The sequence below is a fragment of the Carcharhinus amblyrhynchos genome, chromosome 13, assembly GCF_965287045.1.
Source record: "Carcharhinus amblyrhynchos chromosome 13, sCarAmb.v2.hapA, whole genome shotgun sequence".
Classification (NCBI taxonomy): Eukaryota; Metazoa; Chordata; class Chondrichthyes; order Carcharhiniformes; family Carcharhinidae; genus Carcharhinus; species Carcharhinus amblyrhynchos.
In genome coordinates, this window is record NC_137336.1 from 57,733,451 (window position 1) to 57,741,209 (window position 7,759).

The window sequence follows — 7,759 nt, forward strand, 5'->3', positions numbered from 1 at the left end:
CTCACTCACAGTCCCCATTGGTCCCTCAAGCCAGGTGACCCTCTTCTGTTGTATTGTCTTAAAGAGACAGACCCACAATCACTACAGCATTCAGTCACAAAGGCACACAGCACCACTTCTCTTTTCCATTCCAAACACAATTACCCTTGTACAGGATAAAACAGTACAAGATGCTAAGGAAGGGTGTAATAACTTCAATCAGGCCATTGAGGTTGGCCTATTGGAGTATGAACTTCCTGATTAAGGATCCAATTGATGGGCCAATAGGGTTATGGGGAGAGGGCGGGAATGTGGAACCGAGCCACGACAGATCAGCCACGATCTTATTGAATGGCAGGGCAGGCTCAAAGGGCTAGATGGCCTACTCCTGCTCCTATTTCTTATGTTCTTATGTTCTTAACTGGGAGTGTCAGTTCCTCTGGCACACCCAGAGGTAGACTGCTGACCGATAGCACTCTGTGCTGCTGATAGTACTGCTATTAGAGTTATAAATAAAGGGATTTTGGTGAAGGGGCTTCTGCCTCTATAGACTTATTACAAAGGGAACATGTGGGGGGGGGAGGGGGGGAGGTTGCGGGGGTAGGTTTGTCCAACACCAAAGGTCTTATCAAAATGGAACGGCAACTGCTGGAACTTAGTTGCTAGCTAATGAACATGGCAGATTTTCTGACTTCTGTCTATTATTTATTAACTCCTCATTCATCTCAGCAAATTACATTCTGAGTCAGCTTGACAAATCCAACTTGTATTCTGAAGGCTGTCAGCTGCTAATATCTGGCTCCTCAGCACCATCCAAACCTTTCTTCCAGCTCCTTCGCAGCATCACTAGCCTCGAGAAGAAGACACCTTGGAGGGAAAGAAGGCTTATTAGGAGTGACCGGTCTTCTCCCAGATCTGTAGCACAGGACTTACATGGGATGCTCGGAGCCGAAACAGGCCAGCAGGCCCAACCAGTCTGTGCCAGTGTTTAAGCACAACTCGAGCTCTCATCTTTTTTCATTTAATTCTCCCTGGACAACTACCTATTCCCTGCTCCCTCACAGAATTATAGAATTGTTACAGTGCATGAGGCAGCCATTTGGTGTCAGCACCAGCTCGCTAAATGAACATTTCCTTTAGTGCCATTCTCCTGCCTGCTCCCTGTAACCCTGCACATTCCTCCCATGTAGATAATTGTCTAGTTCCCTTTACAATGCTTTGATTGAATCTGCCTCCACTACAGTCTCAGGCAGTGTATCCCAGACCTTAATCACTCACTGGACTGCGTGGAGAAGATTTTCCTCATGTTGCTTTTGCTCTTGTTGACAATTACTTTAAATCTATGCCCTTTCATTCTTGGTCCTTTCACAAGTGGGAACAGTTTCTCCTTATCCACTTCTGTCCTAACCTGACCATGGTTGTGAATGCAGGCAAAGGTCTTACAAAGCACATTGGCCCAGCTCTTTAATTGGCTGAGTATTATCCTCATTTCATTCTGTGGCAACTACAGCTCTTGTAGTAGCGTAGCTCTTTAATGAGGGGAGGGCATCTCCCAAGGGACACGCGATCATTCCAGCAGGAAGCTGAGCCAAGCGGCAGGGGTACGCATGCCTTGGGTTGAGGAGGGACTTGCTGTTGGCACCAGGGAGTCAGGAAGTGCGGTCGCATTGTAATCTAGCCTTACTCTGTTGTATATATTTATATATACTTCTTTTTTGATTTGATTTGATTTGATGTTTTATTGTCACATTTATTGGTATACAGTGAAAAGTATTGGTTCTTGCATGCAATACAGACAAAGCATACATTCATAGAGAAGAAAATGTGAGGGTACAGAATATAGTGTTACAGTTATCTTCTCTTGGCAATAAAGCATTTTCTTAATAAAACTGCATCAAGTCACCCTCAATCCATTATACCTCACCCACAACATGTTCAAGTCCCTAGCATCCCCACTACCATTTTTCAAAAGCCTTTCATTAACTTTCACTCTCTTCCTGCAAGAGAAACAGCGTTTGGGTTTAAAATACCATCAATTCAACATGTCCTTCCTGACTTTCTATAGTCAGGGGACCTCTGCCATGAGGCAAAGTGGAGGGGTTGGGGGGGGGTTGGTTGCGGCATGGTGGCATAGTGGTTAGGACTGTTGCCTCACAGCGCCAGGGACCCGGGTTCAATTCCTGCTTGGGTTACTGTCTGTGTGGAGTTTATACATTCTCCTCATGTCTGCGTGGATTTCCTCCAGGTGCTCCGGCTTCCTCTCACAGTCCAAACTTTATGCGAGTTAGGTACATTGGCCATGTAAAATCCACCCTCAGTGTACCCAACCAGGCGCCAGAGTGTGGTGACCAGGGGATTTTCACAGTAACAATTGCAATTAAGCCTACTCGTGACTAATAAATAAACTTTCAACTTTATCTCTGTAAGCTACCATCTTTGAATCAATTCAATAAAGATCTTGGATTGAGAAGGCATTGATGAAACGCTGCAAACTTTAAAAACACTGAACACCCAGAAAATGGCAGGAATGTGGAACTTGCTACAAAATGGCACAGATACATTTCAAATACATAAAGGAGAACGGACAGGAAGGATCTGTTGATGAAAAAAGGTGAGAGATTGTTTGGCATAGACCAATTGCACAGAAAAGGCTGTGTTGTAAATTCTATGCAATGTCACATAAAGAGAAATGTTCTGCTCTTCACCACACACAGAAACATATGTTGAATAATTGAATTATAGAATGGTCTAATATCCAACAGACCCGGACAGGCAGGTCTGAAAGGATCATTCTCAGCCCAGGACTTGGGTTCAATATAGAAAGTAGTTCAATGACGTTACAAAAACCACAGGGTGAAGGACAACTCTTCATCTTTCCAACTCCCTCAACAACTTGTGCCCATCATCCTTTCAGTGACTCCCCTTTGCAGTCCCAACAATTCTCCTCTCTCCATCACATCTGTAGTAGCGTGGCACCCCTTGGGTGACATCCAGACACTTCAAGCTTTCGTAGGATCAGAAGGTATTTATTGATAAAGAGAAATCAAGTGCAGGGAATTGCAAAAGTGTCTCACAAAGCACCTATCCCCAACTATTTAATTGGCTTTGTATCATCCTTATTCCATTTGTTGGCAACTGTGCCTCTTGTAGTAGCATGGCCCTTTAATTGGGGGTGTGTTTCCCCAAGGCCATGTGATCGACAAGGACCCTATGGATTATAGGAAGTTGAGCCAATCAGCAGGAGGGCACATGGCATTGAGGAGGCACTTGCAGTTGGTTGCCAGGAAGTCAAGAAGAGCAGTCACATTTGTAATCTAGTCTTACCCTGTTATATGCATTTCTTCAGTTGGCAATAAAGCCACCCTCAATCTACTGTAACTCTCAATACATTCTCATACGTTCAAGTCTCTGGCATCCCCAGTATCTTTTTTAATAGCCTTTCATTAACATTCACTCTCTTTCTGCAGGACAAAACAACCCCAGTTATAAAGAGTTGAGTAAAAGCAGGACAAAGGATGTAGGTGCAATCCCCCTCAGTGAACCAAACAGAACCATAATCATTGGATAGGCAAGACTGTGGAACAGTGGTTAGCATCGCTGCCTCACAGCGCCAGGCACCCAGATTCAATTCCAGGTTTGGGTGACTATGTGGAGTTTGCATGGGTTTCCTCCAGGTGCTCTGGTTTCCTCCCACACTCCAAAGATGTGTAGCTTAGGTGGATTGGCCATCCTAAGTTGCCCCTCAGTGTCCCAAGATGTGTAGGTTAGCGGGATTAGGGGGTAAATACGTGGGGATATGCGAAAGGGCCTGGGTGGGATCCTCTTTTGGAGTGTCAGTGCAGACTTAATGGGTTGATTAGCTTCCTTCTGCATTGTAGAGATTCTATAATTAAAAAATCCATCTTCAACTGCTCAATCCAATGGTGGCAAATGCTCAAACATTCACAATTCGCCCACTAGTCAGACTGAAAAGTCAGCACATGGGAAAACATCTTGCACGAGTAGGTGGTGGCAGCCATGTGGAAAAAGCAGCCGAGAAACAAGCTCAGCAGAGGGTAAGACCTCTCAAACTCTGATGAGAAGAACAGATGCGGAGCACAGGGGACCAAACAACTGCTGGCCTGACACACAGAATTAGATAATGTATTGGACAACCTACCAAAGGGACTTCACATGATGACCGACATCTTGCATGACATCAACACAGTGCAGTCCTCCACTGACAGTGTAACTACCTCAAGGATCCTGAAACCTATTTTTCTACAGGTCTATAGCGGTTGTCTTTTAAGGCAATGTTGTAGGTCACAACCAAAAAGTAAGTTTGAGAAAAAAACTTACCTGAACATCAAGCTGGGAGTTAAAGGCCCATTCACATCTTTTAGTTCGATTTGAAGCCTTCATGATTACAAGTTTCACCTCAGGACTTTTTCTGAATGTTGGCAGTTCCACAGATTGAGTGACATTCAACACAAAACTGTAAGATTCCGAATCCAACACACACTAAGCAGCGGAACTAGAATCCATGTCACTGCGACGTTGCTTTCCCTTTGACGTGCAAGAAGCTGGCCTATGGGAAGCTGCTTAGAGTCTTCTGATTTCCCTCCTTGTGGGAAATGTCTGGTCTGTGAATATGGAAAATGTGACACAGCTTCTCTTCTGCCTTGTCTGTTTTTTTTTCAGTACTCCAGTAAACTGATCTTAAAGTGGCCTTGGAACAAATGGACCATGCTGCACATTGCTGCTTCTCCCTGTACCTCATTGTAATTAAAATCAAAATTCTTTGCGCAATCTCCAACTTATTTTAGTAAATTCCAGGACCTCAAATTGCTGAAACTCTTTAACAACTGTGGAGATTGATTCCTCCTTGCTCCCCAGCCAATCTCAAGCCACTTGTCATATAATCACATGCATCTTCTTTTCAACTGATTCCCTGAATGATATTGTACGCAGTTCACCTTGCTTTCCTTGCAGGAGTTCTGTTCAGGGCTCACTGAATCAGGTGAGTGCTGAATGTGGCTGAATTCCTTTGTGATGTTATCAGGCAGCCTCTGTGACGTCAGAACAGTTACTGTGAGTTTCTAAAGCGTTGTAAAAGGGCAAAGGATCCGGTGCTTGTTTTTGTCCTATTCTCTGGCTGCCTAATCCCATGAAGCTGCTTCTCTGTGGAAGATGACCAGTAAGAACTTGCCTTGAAGTACAGGAGGTGGCAAATCAGCCAAAGGAAAGGACTTCTGGAAATCGCATTTCTCAAATATAAAGTAGGAGAATGCAATAATAAATATGAATGACATAACCTGGGGCAGGGAGGGATTTCCCAAACTGAGATTATGTGCGTGCATCACAATGATGTGGGCAATATCTTTAGGGGTGAGGGAGGTGTGGGTACATGGGAGAAATTGTCTAATGATGGATGTAACATTTTGTGTAAGCAATGAACTATTTTCTCTTCATTCACAATTCCTAAACTTTTCACTCTGGGTGCATAAAGAAATAAAAGGTTAGAATATTTTCTGCTGAATGTTTGCTATGCCTCTGCTTCTTTGCTCTGCCTATAATGCTTTGCTTGACTGCAAGGGAAGATGGTGGTGTAGTGCTATTGTCACTGGACTGGTAATACTGAGACCCCAAGGTAATGGAACCTGTGTTCAAATCCCTGCCATGGCAGAGAGAGAAATATGAATTCCATAAAAATCTGGAATCTGAAAACTCTTTAACAGTGATTGTCATTAAGACCATAATGTGAATCATAGAATCCCTACAGGACAGAATGAGGCCATTCGGCCCATTGAGTCTGTACTGAGCACAATCCCACCAGGCCATAACCCCACATATCTACCTTGCTAATCCCTCTATACTAGAGTCAATTTAGCATGGCCAATTAACCTAACCTGCAAATCTTTGAACAGTGGGAGAAATCCAGGTCACCCGGAGGAAACCTGCGCAGACACAAGGGGAAAGTGAAAACTCCATACAGTCATCTGAGGCTGGAATTGAACCTGGGTCCCTGGCGCTCTGAGGCAGCAGATCTAACCACTGTGCCATCGTGCTGCCCAGCAAACCACTCTGTTCAAAGGCAATTAGGGAAACCCTACCAGCAACGGCTATATCGCATAAAGGCTTTTATTAACACTGCAATGAAGTTACTGTGAAAATCCCCTAGCCACCACACTCCAGTGCCTGTCCGGGTATACCAAGGGAGAATTTAGCATGGCCAATGCACCTAACTAGCACTAGTCTTTTGGACAGTTAGTGTGATTTGATGCAGGAACAGGTTGGTGGATTTAAGGCGGCTGTTTGATGGTCAACAATTCCTCAGGTCTCTCTTTGAGATTTCTCTCCAGAGGATTTGTCCTTTTCTAAACCACTTTGGGCTGGCAGGGTACCTGGATGAGGAGACCATTTTCAGCAATTACCTGGCCTTTCACCTGGAGAGGTGGGTGTTGCCGCCAGTTGCCAGTGTTTACCTAAGAACTCCTGGCTGGGAATGGACTTGCAGGCTCTGGAGGAGCAGGAGTCAACTCCAGTGACCACTGATCTCAACCGCCAACCATGGACTCTGGGCGATTCCTGTAAACACCACCAATTATTCCTCACCATCTGTTTGTGTCCAGCCTGTTTCCTCTGGGAAAGAGGAGCAGATCAGTCATCCTGATTCCTATGGGAGCCAGGGGTAGCCCATGTGGTTGGACATTGCATGTCATTTGGGAAAAATATTCATGGTTTAAAAAAAAGTTGAACTCTTGATTCCACAGGAATAGAAACTCAACAAACATGATGATAACTTCAACACCAAATTCAAACAGAGCTTTGCATTCATAAAGAATTTTTAGTGCTAAGAAAAGCCTGCCAAGTGACAGAAAGGAATGCATGCTATTGGAGGATAGACTCAATGGCAGTCACCAAAAAATTGCCCAAACAGATAGGTTTTCAGAAGACTTTGAAAGGAACAGAGACTGGAGGGTGTGCAGAGGAGGTGAGGAGAAGAGTGAAGCCAATGTGTCGAAAACAATTCATGCCTTAAACTGTTACCTATTACTCAAAATGCTCCATCCCTATGCTCATGTTGAATAGCATTAGAAAGACATTGGACTGAATGTTCCTGTCCAGGTTGGGAGGCGAGTTGGATTATCAATATGTTGGAGGAAGGTGTTGGGAGGAGAGCCTAACGTCTTCCCACTAGCATGGCATATAACTAGCCATGGGCCGAATGAAGGGTCACACTTTCCCACCGTGGGCATTTTCCCCAATTTGTTGCCTTGTGGAGGAACCACCAGGCAAACCCTGACGACCCTCCAGTGAGATCTCAGAGGGGCAGCCTCCTTTATTGCCACTAGGGTGGTAATGACAGTCCCTGCAGCAACAGCATTGTGGGTACTCCTTAACCCGCCCTGCAATCACCAGATCTTGTCCGCTTTGCCCTGCCCGCTTCATAAATACCTACCTGTTCCTCCAGAGGAGCTCACCATTGTGGTACCATCATCCCAGCACCAGGTCTGGCTATCAATCATGGTGCCTTTGTTACTGTTGTCTAATAGCTGATAGTCAACATCCTGCACTTACAGATACAGCTCGAGGTGATATTATTAGCAAACCCTATCTTTTATTGAACATTATGCTAACAATTCATTAGATAGTCTATGTGAAACTGTCTCTCTGTTATGTGAGCCTATGTCACTAGACTATATATTCACATATTTATATTTATTCCTGGCTGGGATTCTGTGCACTCCTACACTCTATTGCCCTGGTTGTAAATCATTGATTTGCGCAATACTCATCC